The 18126-nt window shown below is 36.9% G+C and overlaps 1 pseudogene; it reads right to left on the bottom strand.

Annotated features, from left to right (window-relative positions):
- Positions 1–274: 274 nt before the first annotated feature.
- LOC101704734 (intraflagellar transport protein 52 homolog pseudogene) lies at positions 275–3193 on the bottom strand (annotated as a pseudogene).
- Positions 3194–18126: the final 14933 nt, after the last annotated feature.

Here is an 18126-nt window from a genome sequence, read left to right as displayed (position 1 = left end):
TTGATTTAAAAAATGTTATATCTCTTCCATAAAGATTGTGTAAGTTAGAAACCAGAACTTAAAGATTCTGTAAAGTTACAAACCTATCTAGGCACTAGAAAAGATGCACAGACCTACAGCTAGTTCACAGAGGAAAGTGGATATACACATTTTGGTGAGGAACTGAAGAACAATTCAAAATATGAAGAAAGACTCACGAGGCAGAAAATGCTTGGAGAAGCACAGCCCCCAGAAATTGTTCTGGAATGCCATTTTTCTTGTATCCACATCATGTTCATTTATTGGTAATCTGAGCAAGCTGGGACTTCTCAGAGGAAAACAGCTCATCTAAGTTAAACAGTTCCAGAGGAGGAAGTGGCAATTCCCTGAAGCTGGGAGGGAAAACACCAGGCTGAAGGGAAGACAGTGCCATCTCAAATTGAGGCTGGAAGAGCTGGAGTGTTTCATGTTTCACATTTAGCTGCTCATGAGCCTTGAGTTTGAGGAGGGAGGTGGTATCCAGATGATAAATAGATAAGTTGAAGAGGGTGGTGAGGCTACATGGGTTCTCCTCACCCTCCTGGAGACACACTCATAACTGCTCTGACAGAGTGGTGGTGTCCAGCAGCATCATTTAATCAGAGATCTCCCATCCTCAGCATTAATCTGGTTCAGATGGATGTCTCCTGTTGTGAGCCACTGGAAAACAACATCCACAATTTTGCTGTTTTCTTCTATATCCAAATATTGATCACTGAACCTGTGACATGAGCCAAACAGTGCCAGCTTCCCATCTTGGTTCTTTGAATGATAAAAAGCCAGAATGGGTCTGTTAAGTGGGAAGCAGACAGAGCCTTTGGACAGAAAATCCACTGCTGGTTTAATGACACTCAATGTGGCACCAAAAGGATAGACAAAGGTGAGAGCCTGAGCATTGTTTCCACTGCTCTCCTCATTAATGATTCCAGGCACAGCCTTTCCTACAGCTTGACAAGTTTCCCTGTTTAAAACTCCATTGGAAATCAAAGCTTCCTTAGCATGAAAATACTTGTAGTACACATTTCTAACCACAACATCATTGTTAACCATGATTCCATATTCTTCTAGTAGAAAGTTAATATTGGTGTCAAATCTGGATTGTCCACCTTCTCCTAGCATCACAAGGATAACTCTGCCACTGTCCAGGTACTTCTTTAGGAATTCAAACTCAGCCTCAGTAAATTTTTCCCTTGGCCTGGTGTCAATCCACAGTTTCACCCCAATTAGCATCTCAGATGTGATTTCATCTTTTAAACCCTCTTTTGTATGCATTAAAAAGAATAGTGCTCCAAACAATCTTCTCCCTGGTTGCCTGAGGCCCAGTGACTACTGTCTTCACCTGACATCTCCCAGCATCCTGCAGCCAGGTATCTAAGACTGCTTAGCAGCAGCAAAGGCACTCCAATGCACTGAGCCATGTGCTCTTCTTGATGGGCAAAATCTCAATATCTCATCTGACCCAGAGATGAAGTATGTATTCCTCACTGAAAATGGCATCCCTATAGTTGACATTAGCAAAACACTCATTTTCCAAGGACTTAACTTAAACATTCTTAAGAGGAAAAGGTTGGAGCATTTTGGGGACCCTTTCATTCTTTAACTTTACATGCCTCTATAAAGGAGAGTATAAAGTGGCAGGAAAGATTAGAAATGAAATCAGGAAAGGAGTTCTTCTATCTCATGCTCATGGTGAATTAATGAGACAGGTTGCCACTGAATCATCACTCTCAGTTTGGAAAGGTAAGAATGAGGAATCTCAAGAGCTAAGACTACCTTCCTATCAGTGGAAGATCAGACCAGAAAGGAAACTGAGGCAGAGCAGGATCAACATTTTCTCTAGAGTACAGAGAAAGATTGGGCCAGAATGCTCAGTGAAACCTGTTCTCCAAGTCTTAGGAAGGTTGCCAGCCTATCATCTCTTAACTGGCAAACAGTCCTATGATTTATTAATAGGCATGTTGTTATATGGCCAGGTGAGTTGGAAATATAGAGATGCACCACATTCTGAATTAAACAGAATCCTTTGTTATAAGCAGCTGATCCAGAATGGCTCAGGCCTCCAAAAACTCTGTGCAAAGGAAAGGCAGTTTGCAAGGTCTTTTTAAAGGATCTATTTGGGGAGGGCTCAGGGAGTGGAGGAGCACAAGCAGAGCTTCATAGGAGCAGAACTTTGCTAAGTCAGTGGGGGTCAGGGGCAGTTTCACACAGTTTACTTAATACAAAATGTCACACAAGTGTGGGAGTCTTCTGTTTACAAGGTAGTAAAGATGACATAGTTTCAGACTCACACAGGATGTGGTGATCTGTTATGCATTAACTGAGGGGAATCCCAAGAAGGAAGGAGAAGGGGACCATTTGGAATCACTCTACTTTACACAAATGGAGTCAGGCTGGCTATCACAATGTATATTTCTAAATGTAAACTAGATTGTGTAAAAGGACTGATTTCACATTTTCTAAATTTACTTATAGTTACCAATAAAATCCACCAGATAGAGATATTGCATTACTTTTCATTAGTGTTGTCTAAAATCACAAGCCAGTCAAGCAATTAATATAAAAGAAAAACAAAATCTTGTCTGCAAAACTAAAACATTCCTTTAAGAAACACCACAATCATTTTAACAAAAAGGCAAAGTATAAAAGCTCAAGGCTAAAGATATTTACAAAAGGCACAAGCAGTGGCAAACAAGAACAACAATTATGGTTACCTCATATAATTCAGAAATCAAGAAATAAAAGCAGCACAAGCAACAGCCAGATGCTGGCCATGATACCATCTGTAAATGTGTGCAGATCTCAGTGAGAAGCCCTCATGGGCTAGAGCAGAATGCTGCTGGCAAGTCCTAATCAGGGCTCCAACTTGATGCCAACCACTTGGACACACAGGCCCAGCCAAAGTCCTGCCTAGAAAAGACCTGCACAGGTGCACAAGCAACAGCCAGAGGCCCACCCAGATACCACTGGTAAGTGCGTGCAGACCCTAGCCAGAAGCCAACTCAGACATCAGTAACTGGGGTGCACAGCCCCCAGACAAAAGCCATCCCAGACAACAGCTAAATAGGGAGTCAGGCCCTAGCCAGAGGCATGCCCAGATACCATCTCAGGTGTGCAAAGGCCCCAGCGAGGAACTCACCTGGACAACAGGGCAGCAAGAGATACAAAAGGCAACCATTCTGATCCCAGGAATTGGTGCAGGGTTGAGCAAAACAGAAAAGGCCTCTCAGTGGCTTGCTGAGAATTGGAGATGACTGAGTGAGTAAAAAAGTTGCCTCAACAAAGGCACAGTAGACTGCATCTGTTGAAATGAGGACACACATAAACAAGTCCCAAAACCAGACTTTCAGATCAACTAAGGCAATCCCAAAGGGCAACAAGAAGGAGCAATCTGATATTCAACCACCTGGACTCCCTGAACTGGCAATGAAAGACAATCTGGAAAGAATGAAATCAGAGATAATTTCTCAGATAGCAACAGAGATTGTGTCCATAGTGCAAGACATGATTAATAAATCTAGAGCAGAAACATAAAAAAATAGAGGAGCTGGGCTGGGGAGTTATCTCAGTGATTCTGCTGCCTGCCTCACAAGCACAAGATCCTGAGTTCAATCCCAAGTACCAAAAAAAAAAAAAAAAATAGACTATCTGAGGAACATGATGGAGTCCCAAAATAGGAAACAAATGGAATGCATAAAACAGATGCAAAAAGATGTCCAGGAGATTAAAAACTCCATTGAAAGTTTACACAGAATAATGAGTCAATATGAGGGCAGAATTTCAGATGTAGAGGACAGGATTACAATGAGTGACCAGACCAGGAAAAGAAAAATTTACTAAAAAGAGTAGGGGACCACAAGGAATCAATCCAGCAGGTTCTAGGTAAAGAAGAATAACATAAGACTGAGAACAGTCAGTGAAGAAACAGGAGAGAGTGAAAATGACAAAAAACTATTCAAAGAAGTAATTGCAGAAAACTTGCCAAGCAGGGGAAAAGAAATGAATACAGATAAGTGAGGCATATAGTATTCCAACTAGCCATGATCAAAAACATCTACACCTAGGCATATCATAATTAAGATTCCAGAAACCCAACAGAACAACAAAATTCTACAAGCTGTTATAGAAAAACAAATCACATACAAAGGAAAGCCCATCAGAATCACAGCAGACTTCTCAACACAAACCCTCAAGGCAAGAAGAGCTTGGAGTGACGTATTTCAAGCCCTAGAAGAAAACAACCTCCAACACAGATTGATGTACCCTGGAAAACTATGTTTCAAAATTGATGGAGAAATAAGATAATTTCATGACAAAGAGCACCTGAGGAAATTCATGAATACCAAACCAGCACTCCCAAAAATTTTAAACAATATACTAGGAACAGACAAGGAGAATCATAACCCCCAGAAGTCCAGCAGAATGAATCCATCAGCCACAATGACAAATTAAATACAAAGGGGAAGAATAAAACAAAAAGAAAAAGTCATAACAAGGATATGTCAATACATTATAAGTTATAACCATCAATGTTAATGGTCTTAATTCACCAATCAAAAAAAATAGGCTGGGAGAATGGGTCAAGAAGCAAGATCCAACAATATGGTGCATACAATAAACACACTTAATTAAAAAAAGAAACTCAGACAGAAAGTTAAAGGGTGGAAAACCATACTCCATGTGGCAAGAACCCCAAAAAAGGCAGTAATAGCTATCCTTTTTGAAGATCAAATAGATTTTGATACAACACTGATTAAGAGGGACAAAGAAGTGCACTACATCCTTGTAAAGGGAAAAACCCAAGAGCAAAAGAGGACAATCATAAACATATATGCACTAAACACCACTGCAGCCAAGTATATAAAACAAATACAAACAGACATGAAAAACCAAATAAGCACTAACACAATAGTAGTGGGAGACCTCAATACCCCATGGTCATAAATAGATAGATCAATTAGACAAAAAATAAACAATGAAATACAACTCAATTGAACTCTTGAACAAATGAACATAACAGATGTTTACAGAATGTACCACCACACAAAATCAGAAAACTCATTGTTTTTGAATGGACACAGGTCATTCTCTGAAATAGGCCAATACTAGCTCATACAACATGTTTGAGTAAGTGCAAAGGAATTGAAGTTATTCCCTGTACCAAGCATCACATTGATTCCCAAAGCAGAGAAAGACCCTACTGAAAAAGAGAACTATAGGCCAGTCTCAATAATGAACATAGATGCAAAAATCCTCAATAAGATACTGGCAAACAAAATGCAGAAGACCATCAAGAAGATCATACACCCTGACCAAGTGGGATTCATCCCAGGGATGCAGGGATGGTTCAAAATATGCAAATCAATAAATGTAATACACTATATTAACAGAGCCAAGAATAAAAACATATGATCATCTCAATAGATGCAGAAAACGCATTTGACAGAATCCAACATGCACTCATGATAAAAGCCCTACAAAAAATTGGCTTAGACTGTCTCTACCTCAACCTGTTAAAATCCATTTATGAAAAACCAACAGCCAATATCACACTAAATGGTGAAAAACTGCAATCCTTTACACAAAAATAAGAACAAGACAAGGATGTCCACTATCACCACTCCTGTTCAATATAGTTTTGGAAACATTAGCCAGAGCAGTTAGACAAGAGAAAGAAATAAAAGGAATAAAGATAGGAAATGAAGTTAAATTGTCATTATTTGCAGATGACATGTTACTCTATATATAAGACCCCAAGAACTCCACCAAAAGTCTTCTAGACTTAACCAAATTCAGTAAAGTAGCAGGATACAAGGTCCACACACAAAAATCAATAGTTTTCCTCTATATGAACAACAGACTCACCGAAAGAGAAACTAGAGAAACAAATCATTTCACAATAGCATCCAGAAAAATTAAATACCTAAGAATTAATCTATCAAAGAAATCAAAGTCCTCTACATTGTAAACTATAGCACTGTGAAAAGAGATTGAAGAAGACATTAGAAAATGGAAAGACATTCCTTGTACCTGGATAGGAATAAACAATATAGTGAGAACGTCCATACTTCCAAAACTGCTATATAGATTCAATGCCATCCCAATTGAAATTCCAGCAGCATATTTCACAGACCTTGAGAAAACAAACCAAAAAAATTCAATTGGAACCAGAAGAGATTTAGAATAGCAAAAGCAATTCTAGGAAACAAAGACAAGGTAGGAGGTATCGCAGTCCCCAACTTGAAACTGTATTACAGAGCTGCCCCAGTGCAGAGGAGGTGAACCTTCCAGATCTCCATACAGCAGAACCCAGCAACAAGGAGCAGAGCCTCCCCCAGCACAGAGGAGGTGAAACTTCCAGGCCATGATACCACCACCCCCAGTAAAAAGGAGGTGAGTGGCATGAGCACCAGAAGCACACATCCCCCCCCCACCTCTCCCCCCATTGAAATGAGAAGAGACATAAACATGTCTCAAAACCAGACTTCCAGATCACCTAAAGAAACTCCAAAGGGAAATGAGATAGAACAATCTGATACTCAACCATCTGGACTCCCTGAATTGACAACAAAAGAAGATCTGGAAAAAATGAAATCAGAAATAAATTCTGAAATGACATCAGAGATTGTGCCTATAATGGAAGACATGATTAATAAATCCAGAGAGCACACAGATAAAAAAAATACAGGAATGAAGAAAGATGATGGAATCCCAACACAGGAAACAAATGGAATCCATAAAACAGGTGCAAACTGATTTCCAGGAGATTAAAAACTCTACTGAAAGTTTACACAGCAGAATGAGCCAATGTGAGGAAAGAATTTCAGACATAGAAGATAGGATTGCAATTAGTGACCAAGAAAAGAAAAATTTCTTTAAAATAGGAAGAGACCATAAGCAGTCAATCCAGCAGTTGCTAGATGATACAAAGAAGAATAACATCAGACTGATTGGTGTCAATGAAGAAACATTAGAGAGTGTAGATGACATAAAAAAAAAAAAACCATTCATAGAAGTGATGTCAGAAAACTTCCCAAGCGGGGGAAAAGAATTGACATACAGATAAGTGAGGCCCATAGGACTCCAAATAGCCTTGATCAAAAACAATCTACACATAGGCATATAATAGTTAAGATTCCAGACACCCAACAGAAGAAAAAAATTCTACAAGCAGTTAGAGAAAAGAAACAAATCACATACAAAGGAAAGTCCATCAGAATCACAGCAGACTTCTCAATGCAAACTCTCAAGGCAAGAAGACCTTGGAGTGGCATGTTTCAAACCCTAAAGGAAAACAGCCTCCAACCCACATTGATGTGCCCTGCAAAATTATGTTTCCAAATTGATGGAGAAATAAGATACTTTCATGACAAAGAGCACCTGAGGAACTTCATGAATACCAAACCAGCACTCCAAAAAATTTTAGACAATACCCTAGGAAAAGAAAATGAGGATGATAATCCCAGAAAGCCCAGCAGAATGAATCCATTGGGCATGACAAGAAATTAAATGCAAAGGGGGAGAATCCAACAAAAAGAAAATGTCATGACAATGATAAATCAATATGTGTCAGTTATAACCATCAATGTTAATGGTCTCAATTCACCAATCAAAAGAAATAGACTGGCAGAATGGGTCAAGAAGTAAGATCCAACAATATGCTGCATACAAGAAACACACTTAATTCAAAAAGAAATTCACAGACTGAAAATTACAGGATGGAAAATAATACTCTATGTGACAGGAACCCAAAAAAAGCAGGAGTAGTTATCCTTTTTACAGATCAAGTGGCTTTCAAACCAACACTGATTAAGAGAAACAAAGAAGGACACTACATCCTTGTGAAGGGAGCAATCCAAGAGCAGGAGATGACAATCATAAACATATATGCACCAAACACTACTGCAGCCAAGTATATTAAACAAATACTAACAGACATGAAAAATCAAATAAGCACTAGTACAATAGTAGTGGGGGACCTCAATACTCCACTGCCACAAATAGTTAGATCAACTAGACAAAAAAATAAGCAACAAAATGCTAGAACTCAGTGTCTTGAACAAATGAACTTAACAGATGTTTACAGAGTGTTCCACATCAAAAATCAGAATACATACTCTTTTCAGCTGCACATGGGTTATTCTCCAAAATAGACCACATATTCGCTTGGAGATAATGTTTAAGTAAGTGCAAAGTAATTGAAGCTATCCCCTGTATATTATCAGACCATAGTGTGATGACTGGATACTGGATAAAGAAAATGTGTTTGTTTTATAAAATAGAGTACTACTCAGCCATGAATTATGAGAAACTAGAGTCATTTGTAGCTAAATAGATGCACATTGAGGACATACTCTTAAATGAAATAAATAGGACATACATATGTAAATACCAAAGAGTTACTCTGGTGTGAGAAACTGAAAGTGTAAATAAGATGTAAAATAAAAAATTGATAATGTGAAATAGGAAGAAAACATCCAAATGGGTAGGGGAATTGGGAGGGGTAAGGGAAAGTAAAGAAGGGAAAGGAATAAATATGAGAAATGGAAAAAATGGAAACAAAATCTTTGTAAATAGGGAGAGGTGGAAGAGTTGAAGGCAGGGCAGGGGAATGGGGAAAAATAAGAACCAAGATATATCATGTAAAGGTACAATTTCCCAATGATAAATTTAAATGTATTGTATACCAAAAATGTATCAGTAAAATAATTTAAGGAGAAGAAAGAAAAATCTATAAATATTAATGCATAAAGTTATGTTTAAATATGTTATCTTTCCCCTAGTGTTAATATTTAGAAGTTGAATTGCTGAGTTACATGGAAAGTTTATATGTATAACTTTATAGCTCAACATTATTTTTGTACCGGGGATCAAACTCAGGAGCTTGTGCCTGCAAGGCAGATGCAGTACCACTGAGCTACATCCCTAGCCCAGCTAAACTTTTTTACAGAGTGGCTTTAACATGTGGCCTTTCCACTAGAAATATATGGGATTTACGGTTGCCCACATCCCTGCAATCATATGACATGATCAATATGTTTTCTTTTATCTGTTCTTAACAAGTATTTAGTTAAATTTCAATATGATTTAACTTTGCATTTTCATAATGGTAAATGATGTTTAACATAGGTTAATGTGCTTATTTTCCATTTACATATCTCATCTGATGAAATGTTTATTTGATATTCACACATTTTAAAAATATGGCACAGTACATCTTCCTCACACAGCATAGCTTCTTAATAAATTCTCAATTTCTATTCTAGCTTTTTAAAGTTTATATTCTACAATAATCAAAGTGATTTTTTAATAATTTCTTTCATGTAATGATAAATTCCCATCTGTGAGCATAGTGTCTAAGTCAAACGAAATTACCATAGCACCTGAAACCAAACATGTATATGCCCCTGCTAAAGTAGATTTTACACTGCATATGTCTAATTAATCCATTCTACTAATGTTACAGAAAGCTCCTTATTTATTGGCAAACTACAAGGATTCCCTATTATTGCTGACTCAAAGCCAGTGTTTCCTCATATCTTCAGTATGTAAATTCTGTATTTCATTCTTGTCAAATGTAATTTAAGGTAATTTTCTTCCACATATCAACAACAAAATAATAGAATAGCAGCATTTTTCTATAAAGGAAAAATTTTTTTAAAATTAATGAATTCTAAAATGGAAAAGGAAAAAAGAACTCTTCTGATATAGTCCTGAAAATAATACAACAGGGGAAAAAACTAGTCTATGATGAGATGGATTAAATTTTAATTGATTAAGTTTATTGGTACATTTTAGATATACATAATGATCCCATTATAATAGGTAATTGTTACCTGTACATGATATATCCTGATTCTTTTTTTCCCCATTCTCTCACCCTTCTTTTAATACCACTTCACCTCCTTATTTACAAAATTTTGTTTCCATTTTTCCTTCTTTTTTCACATTTTTCTTGTCTCTTCCTTCCTTTCTCCCTCCCTCCTCCCTTGTTCCCATTAACATTTGAACATTTTCTTCCCACTTTCCAATATCTGTTATACATTTTAGCTCTTATTTCCACTTTCAGTTTCTTACATGAGAGAAACAATGAGGTATTTAAATATGTGTGTCCAATTTACTTCACTTGAGAGTATCACCACAATGTACATCCATTTAGGTATAAATGTCTAATTTCTCACTCTTTATGGCTTAGTAGTACTCCATTTTATTTTTTTTTTTAACACATTTTCTTTATCCAGTCTCCAGTTGATGGGTAATTGGGCTGTTTCCAAAATTTATGAAGTACAAACTATGTCACTATGAAAATGAGTGCACATTTATTGCTGTGGTATGATTCTTTTCATTCTTTGAGGAAGATACCCATCAGGGGAATAGCTGGGTCAAAAGGGACTTCCAGTCCTAGTTCTTTGAAGTATCTCCATACTGATTTGCACAGTGGTTGCACCAGTATATCATGATGGACAACAGTGATTGTCAAAGTGAAGGTGAATGTGTTACAATAAAAAGAGACTGTGTAGTAACTATTTATAGTGTTGGAACATTTATTTTGATGTGATATTGGATACATAAATCTATAGCTCATAGAAAGATTTTGCCAAATGTAAATTTTACTCTCTATAATCTGAACAGTAAAATGCAATAAAATAATTTAATTTTATCATGTTGCTATTTGTATTTTATTTGCCTCCTATACTCATTTTAGAATGTTGGCTTGCTGAGACTAATTGACTTAAATCTGCACACTGCTGCCCATATTGTCTATTGTGACAGCAGGGACATATCCCGAAGGAGGTCCTTCATTTTCATTTTCAAAATTATTTTTTCTTCTATTTTTAATTTTAATTTTTTAATTGTTTCCCTTCTCTTTTCAAATTTTCTTTCTTCTTTTTCTTTCTTTCTTTTCTTTCTCTCTCACTCTCACCCTCTCACACTCTCTCTCTGACTTTGTTCTTTTTTTTCAGACAAGACTCAGAAACTTTTATTAAATTGAACACAAAATGCCTGTTATAATAACATCAAGCTTTTATCCGAAATCAGTACATAAGTGAGAATACACAGCGAAAATGAGCCATCAACATAAGCAATATAAATTTTAACTAACTTTCAGATTTCTATATTCAATGTGCTGAAGAAAACAAAACCAAAAGAGCAATTTCAATTTCACAATTCACAGTTGATTGGTTATAATCCTATGACACGTTTGTCATTTCTGCAGTCCTGGAACAAAAACAGATTTCCAAACAGTGACTGGTACATTGCTCCAATAGCATACAAAGATCTAAAACCCCTGTGTAACATTTAAAGAAAATTTTATGAAACTACCTCAATTTCATACAATTTGGGCTGATATTTTTTAACTATATCTTTTAGCAAAGATAGATATAGCTCTTGTGAAGTAGCAAAAGCAGTTTTAAAAGTTGCCATGCCATTCATGAAGGGTTCTAAAGCCCTTAGTAGTAGTAGTAGTAGTAGTAGTAGTAGTATTGTCTATTGACTTAGCACAAGCCTCACCAATTCTTGAGTACTTCCAGCCTAAGTTCTGACATTACAGAACAAAGTTAGGTTCCGAACTTTTACCATCTTTAGGCCTCTCTGCAGAGAATACTGTGTCACACTGTTGCTCACATGTCTCCCTTGACTCAAACAAGACTCATTTTACATAGGTCTGACCTTGTTCTTCATCTCTCTACCTTTTTGTTCCAGTTCCTTTCTGAATTCAGATTTCTTCTCTTTCCTTTTCTTCTCTCTTTTTCCTTCTCTTTAATGTCATTAGTTTTAAAGGAAAGTGAGTACAGTTTCTATCTTCTCTATTGCTGTTAGGTTGTGCTGTACTTGTCATTGTTCTTTTCATCTGTCTTTTCCTCTTGTCTTCAACAGTTTCCTAGAGTTTGAATGATCTTCCTGTGTCCTCTGGCCTTATTTCTACCTATCTATCCCTCCCTCCCCAACCCCTTCTAGTCCCCATCCTGAAGGGTAAAGTTGCTATATTGAAGGGCTTATTCACTATAAACAAATTTTGGATGGTCCTCAATTTTGATTTAATTCACACTGTTAAAGGTGATAGATTAATAACTACCACAAATTGTCATTTTCTAAGTTGTGCTTGATGCTATTGTTGCTGATTGTATCACTTGGGCTAAGGTGTTGTGATTGATCTAATCAGTTGTCCATTATACTTAAAATGAGATTGTCTAAGAGTCATTAGAGATTCAAAACCTATAGACCAGTTATATCCAGAAGACACTTCTGAGAAGCTATCATTCCATAAGTGCTCTAAATACAACCAACAAAGACACTTGCTATAAGCAATATTGAAGTATCAACCCAGGAATTAAACCAAAATCATTACCAAAAACAAAAATAGAAATGAGAAGACACCTAAGCAAGGCAATAGCCCAGAATTCCGGCTCACCAAAGGCAAATTCTGGAGGAAACAAGGTGGAAAAGTCTGATAATCAACCACCTAGACACCCTGAACTGATAGCACAGGAAATAACAAATTAGATGAATGAGGCTCTAGAAAAATTCAAAACAGAAATAATTTCCCAGATAACTACAGAGATGGGGAGCAGATGATTAGAGACTCTAGAACAGAAACAGATAAAAATAAAAACAGATGAGTTCAGGACCATGATGGAAGCCATGAACAGCCACCATAGGAAGGAAATGGAAACATGAATGCCTAACATAGGAAAAAAATTGAATCCAAGAAACAGATTCAGATAGATATCCAGGAGATTAAAAATGCTATTCAAAATATTCACAGCAGAATGAGCCAATCTGAAGACAGAATATCAGATATAGAGACAGGATGCTGATTAGTGACAATGAAAAGAGAGATCTCTAAAAAATACTAAGAACCATGAAAAAATGATCCAACAGGTCCTAGATGATGCAAAGAAGAATAATACAAGACTGATAGGAGTCTACAAAAAACCAGGAGAAAGTACAAATAATAAAAAAAACTTCCCAGAATTAATGACAGAAAATTTCACAAATAGAGCAAAAGAATTTGACATACAGATAAATGAGGCATATAGGACTCCAACTAGCCATGATAAAAAAAAAATCTACACATGGACATATATATAATCAAAATCCCAGAAACCCAACAGAACAAAATCCTACAAACAGTTACAGAAAATAAACAAATCACATACAAAGGAAAGCCCATCAGAATCTCAGCAGACTTTTCAACACAAACCCTCAAGGAACGCCTGGAGTGAGGTATTTCAAGCCCTAAAAGAAAACAACCTCCAACCTAGAGTGATGTATCCTGTAAAACTATCTTTCAAAATTGATGGGGAAATAAGATATTTCTATGACAAACAACCCCTGAGAAATTTCATGAATACTAAACCAGCACTCCAAATAATTCTAAACAATATCCTAGAAAAAGACAATGAAGGGCACAACTCCATGAGGGCCAACAGAATGAAGCCACTGGGCAAGGTAAAAAATTAAAGGCAAAAAAATAAAAGAGCCAACACAAGGAAAAAAATATGACAAGGATAAGTCAATACATATCAGTTATAACTATCAATGTTAATGGCCTCAATTCACCACTCAGAAGAAATAGATTGGCAGAATGAATTAAGAAGCAAAATCCAACAATAAACTGTATACAAGAAATGCATCTAGACTGAAAGTAAAAGGATGGAAAAGAAGGTATAGGGATTTAGCTCAATGGTTCTAGTGCCTGCCTCACAAGCACAAGGTACCGAGTTGAATCCCTGGTACCAAAAAAAAAGAAAACTTCATTAAGCTTAGCTACTTTTTGGGCTGGGGATTTAGCTCAGTGGTTTTGCCACCTGCTGCACAAGTGCAAGGACCTGAGTTAGATCCCTGGTACCAAAAAATCATGGAAAAGAGTTCTCCATGTGACAGGAATTCAGAAAAAAAGCAGGGGTAGTTATTTCATTTGCAGACAAAGTAGATTTCAAACCAAAACTTATTAAAAGAGACAAAGAAGGTCACTACATCCTTATAAAGGAAACAATCCAAGAGGAAGAGATAATCATAAATATATATGGGCCAAATAATATTGTCCCCAACTATACAAAGTAAATATTAATGGACATGAAAAATCAAATGAGCACTAATACAATTGTGATGGGGGGGCTCAATACCACACTGTAGGGAACAGGAGAAGGGGACGTTACCAGAACCTCTGCAGTGAGTCCTAGTCTCCTGCGAGCCACGGCAGCACACGGCAAATTACAGGAAAGGTAGACTAATGAGACTGAGAAGAAGCTGAGCTTTGGGTCTGATCAGTGCTGCTCTAGGCAGCAAAGACAAGAACCCCTAGCTTGCAGCACCTTTTATTTAGTATATCCAAAGAAACAAATGTAACAAATGAATAATGTAGATTTCAGTATCATATTGGGATGAACAAGGTGTAACAGAAGACTGGGTGGGGGGAGGCGGAAATCTAAGAACAATGAGGAACTATGCAGATGAAGATTTAGTTCCTCCCAGGAGCTACACAGATGAAGATTTGGTTCCTCCCAGGGCGTCTCCCACAGGTGTGGTCTTGTCCTGGAGCATTACAGCATCATGGGATCATTGAGATCTTCCTTGTGACCTGAGGCCAAAATGGAAGTATGTCTTGGAGTGTTATTGCTGGCCTGTAGGCAGGAGAACTAGGCCTACTCAAATGATTTTTCCCTAGAATTATGTAGCATTGCTTCCAACACCACACTGTCACAAATAGATTGTCTAGACAAAAAAAATCAATGAAATACTAGAACTGGACCAAGCTTTTGAACAAATGGACTTCATAGACATATACATAGTGTTCCATCCCACAAAATCAAAATATACCTTCTTTTCAGCTGTACATGGGTCATTCTCCAAAATAGACTACATGCTAGCTCACAGAAAATGTTTAAGTAAATGTGAGGGAATTGAAGTTATCCCTATATATTATCAGACCATAGTGCAATTAAACTGGAGATCAATAGCATGAGAAACCACAACAACTCCACGAACACATGGAAATTCAATAATACTCCTGAACAACCAATGGGTCACAGAGGAAATTAAAGAAATTAGACAGTTTCTACAATTAACTGATAATGACAATACAACATACAAGAATCTATGGGACACAATGAAAGCAGTTCTATGAGGGAAATTCACAGCAGTGAATAGTCCATACTAGGAAAACAGAGCTCAAATAAGCAACCTAATGCTGAACCTTAAGCTCCTAGAAAAAGAAGAGCAAGACAAACCCAAACCTTGTACAAGGGAGAAAATTATAAAGAGCAGAAATCAATGCAATGTAGACTAAGAGAATGATACAAAAAAAATCAATGAATTGAAGAGGTGGTTTTTCAAAAGAATAAATAAAATTGATAACCCTTAGCCAACCTTATGAAAGAAAGGAAAGAAAAGCTTCAAATCCATGCAGTTGGGAAGGGAAAGGGTGAAATCATAACAGATCCAGGAGAATTCCAGAGGACCATAAGTAGCTACTTCAAGAACCTGTACTCTAATAAAATGGAAAACACAGAAGAAATGGACAGATTTCTAGATACATATGAATTACCAAAGTTGAGTGAAGAAGATGTAAAAGTTCTAAACACCCTAATTACAATCAGTGAAATTGAAAATGTAATTAAAAATATACCAACAAGAAAAGCTGAGGTCCTGTTGGCTTCACTGCTGAATTCTACAAGACATTTAGAGAATAACTATTACTACTACTCTTTAAACTCTTCAATGAAATTGCAAGGGAAGCAACACTTCCAAATTCATTCATGGAAGCAAGTGTTACTTTGATTCCAAAAGCAGAGAAAGACCCAATCCAAAAAGAGAACTACAGGCCAATCTCCCTAATGAACATAGATGCAAAAATCCTCAACAAGATACTGACAAACAGAATACAGAGTGTCATCAAGAAGATCATACACCCTGACCAAGTTGGATTTATCCCAGGGATGCAAAGATGGTTCAACATACATAAATCAAAAAATGTAACACACTATATTAACAGAGCCAAGGACAAAAATCATATGATTATAACAATAGATGCAGAGAAAGCATTCAACAAACTTTAAAACCCATTCATGATAAAAATGATAAAGAAAATTGGAATAGATGGTCTTTATCTCAATCTGATGAAGGCTGTGTATGAAAAACCAACAGCCCACATCATACTACATGGTCAAACACAGAAAACTTTCATGCTAAGTTAGGAACAAGATAAGAATGTCCACTATCACTACTCATGTTCAATTTAGTTCTGGAAACATTAGCCACAGCAATTAAACAAGAGAAAGAAAAAAGGAATAAAGATAGTAAAGGAAGAAGTTAAACTGTCATTATTTGCTGATGATATGATACTCTACATAGAAGACCCAAAAAACTCCATCAAAAGACTTCTCAACATAATTGACAGATTCAGTAGAGTAGCTGGATACAAGGTTAACAGTAAAAAATCAATAGCCTTCTTACACACAAATAACAGACTCACTGAGAGTGAAATTAGGGCAACAATTCCTGGTACAGTAGAATCCAAAAAAAATTAAATATCTAGGAATCAATCTAACAAAGGAAGCAAAGACCTCTATATTGAGAACTACAGCACTCTGAAAGAAGATATTAAAGAGGATGTAAGAAAATGGAAAGACATCCCCTCTTCCTGATTGGGAAGAACCAATATAGTGAAAATGGCCATATTTCCCAAGCTGCTATACAGATTCAATGCAATCCCAATTGAAATCCCAACAGTGTATTTCACATAAATAAGGAAAACAATCCAAAAATTCGTTTGGAACCAGAAGAGACCTAGAATGCCAAAAGCAATTCTAAGCAACAGAGACATGGCAGGGAGTATCACAATCCCCACCTTGAAACTACACTACAAAGTCACTGTGATAAACGCAGCATGGTACTGGCAAAGAAACAGATTTGAGGATCAGTGGAATAGATTAGGAGATGCAGAAACAGGGCCAGGGATTTAGCTCAGTGATTCTGCCACCTGCCTCTCAAGTGCAAAGTCACAAGTTTGATCCCCCATACCAAAAAGGAAGAAGAAAGAAGAAGACGAAGGAGGAGGAGGAGGAGGAGAAGGAGAAGGAGAAGGAGAAGGAGAAGGAGAAGAAGAAGAAGAAGAAGAAGAAGAAGAAGAAGAAGAAGAAGAAGAAGAAGAAGAAGAAGAAGAAGAAGAAGAAGAAGAAGAAGAAGAAGAAGAAGAAGAAGAAGAAGAAGAAGAAGAAAGAAGGAGGAGGAGGAGAAGGAGAAGGAGAAGCAGAAGAAGGAGAAGAAGCAGAAGAAGGAGAAGAAGGAGAAGAAGGAGCAGAAAGAACTCCAGACACACTCAGCTACCTCATCTTTGACAAAGGATCCAACCATATTTACTGGAGGAAAGACAGCCTCTTTAATAAATGGTTTTAGAAAAACCAGATTTCAATTTACCAAAGATTAAAACTAGACTCCCATCTTTCACCATGCACTTAACTAAAATTAAATTGGATCATGGATCTAAATATTAAAACAGAAACGCTAAACTTGCTGGAAGATGAGTTAGGTAGAACTCTTGAAGACATTGTCATAGAGAAAGATTTTATGAACAAATTCTCTGTAGCACAGGAACTAGCACAAGAATCAACAAGTGGGATCTCATCTTATTAAAAAGCTTCTGCACTGCAAGAGAAACCACCAACAGAGCTAAGGGCCAACCTACAATGTGGGAAAAATATTGCCAGCTGTTCCTCACACAAAAGTCTACTATCTAGAATATATAAAGAATTTTTTAAAAATAAGACCCACAAATATAAAGACTCAATTAAAAATGGGCATTTTTAAATATCAGACCCCCAAATATAAAGAAGCAATTCAAAAATGGGCATCTGAAATGAACAGACATTTCTCAGACAAATGAAGCAACTAATAAACCTATGAAAAAGTGTTGAACATCACTGGTCATTTGAGAGATGCAGATAAAAACAGCACTATGATTCCACCTCATCCCAGAAAGAATGGCTGCTATCAAGAAATCAACCAATAACAAATGTTGGCAGGGTTGGGGGGAGGGGAAGAAACCCTTCTCCATTGTTGGTAGGAGTACAGAATGGTGCGACTACTGTGGAAATCAATATGGAG

This window comes from Heterocephalus glaber, unplaced genomic scaffold (genome assembly GCF_053883595.1).
Source record: "Heterocephalus glaber isolate CG9 unplaced genomic scaffold, H.glaber_assembly_v1.0 deba00001606, whole genome shotgun sequence".
Taxonomy (NCBI): domain Eukaryota; kingdom Metazoa; phylum Chordata; class Mammalia; order Rodentia; family Bathyergidae; genus Heterocephalus; species Heterocephalus glaber.
This window is presented reverse-complemented; position numbering and strand designations above follow the sequence as displayed.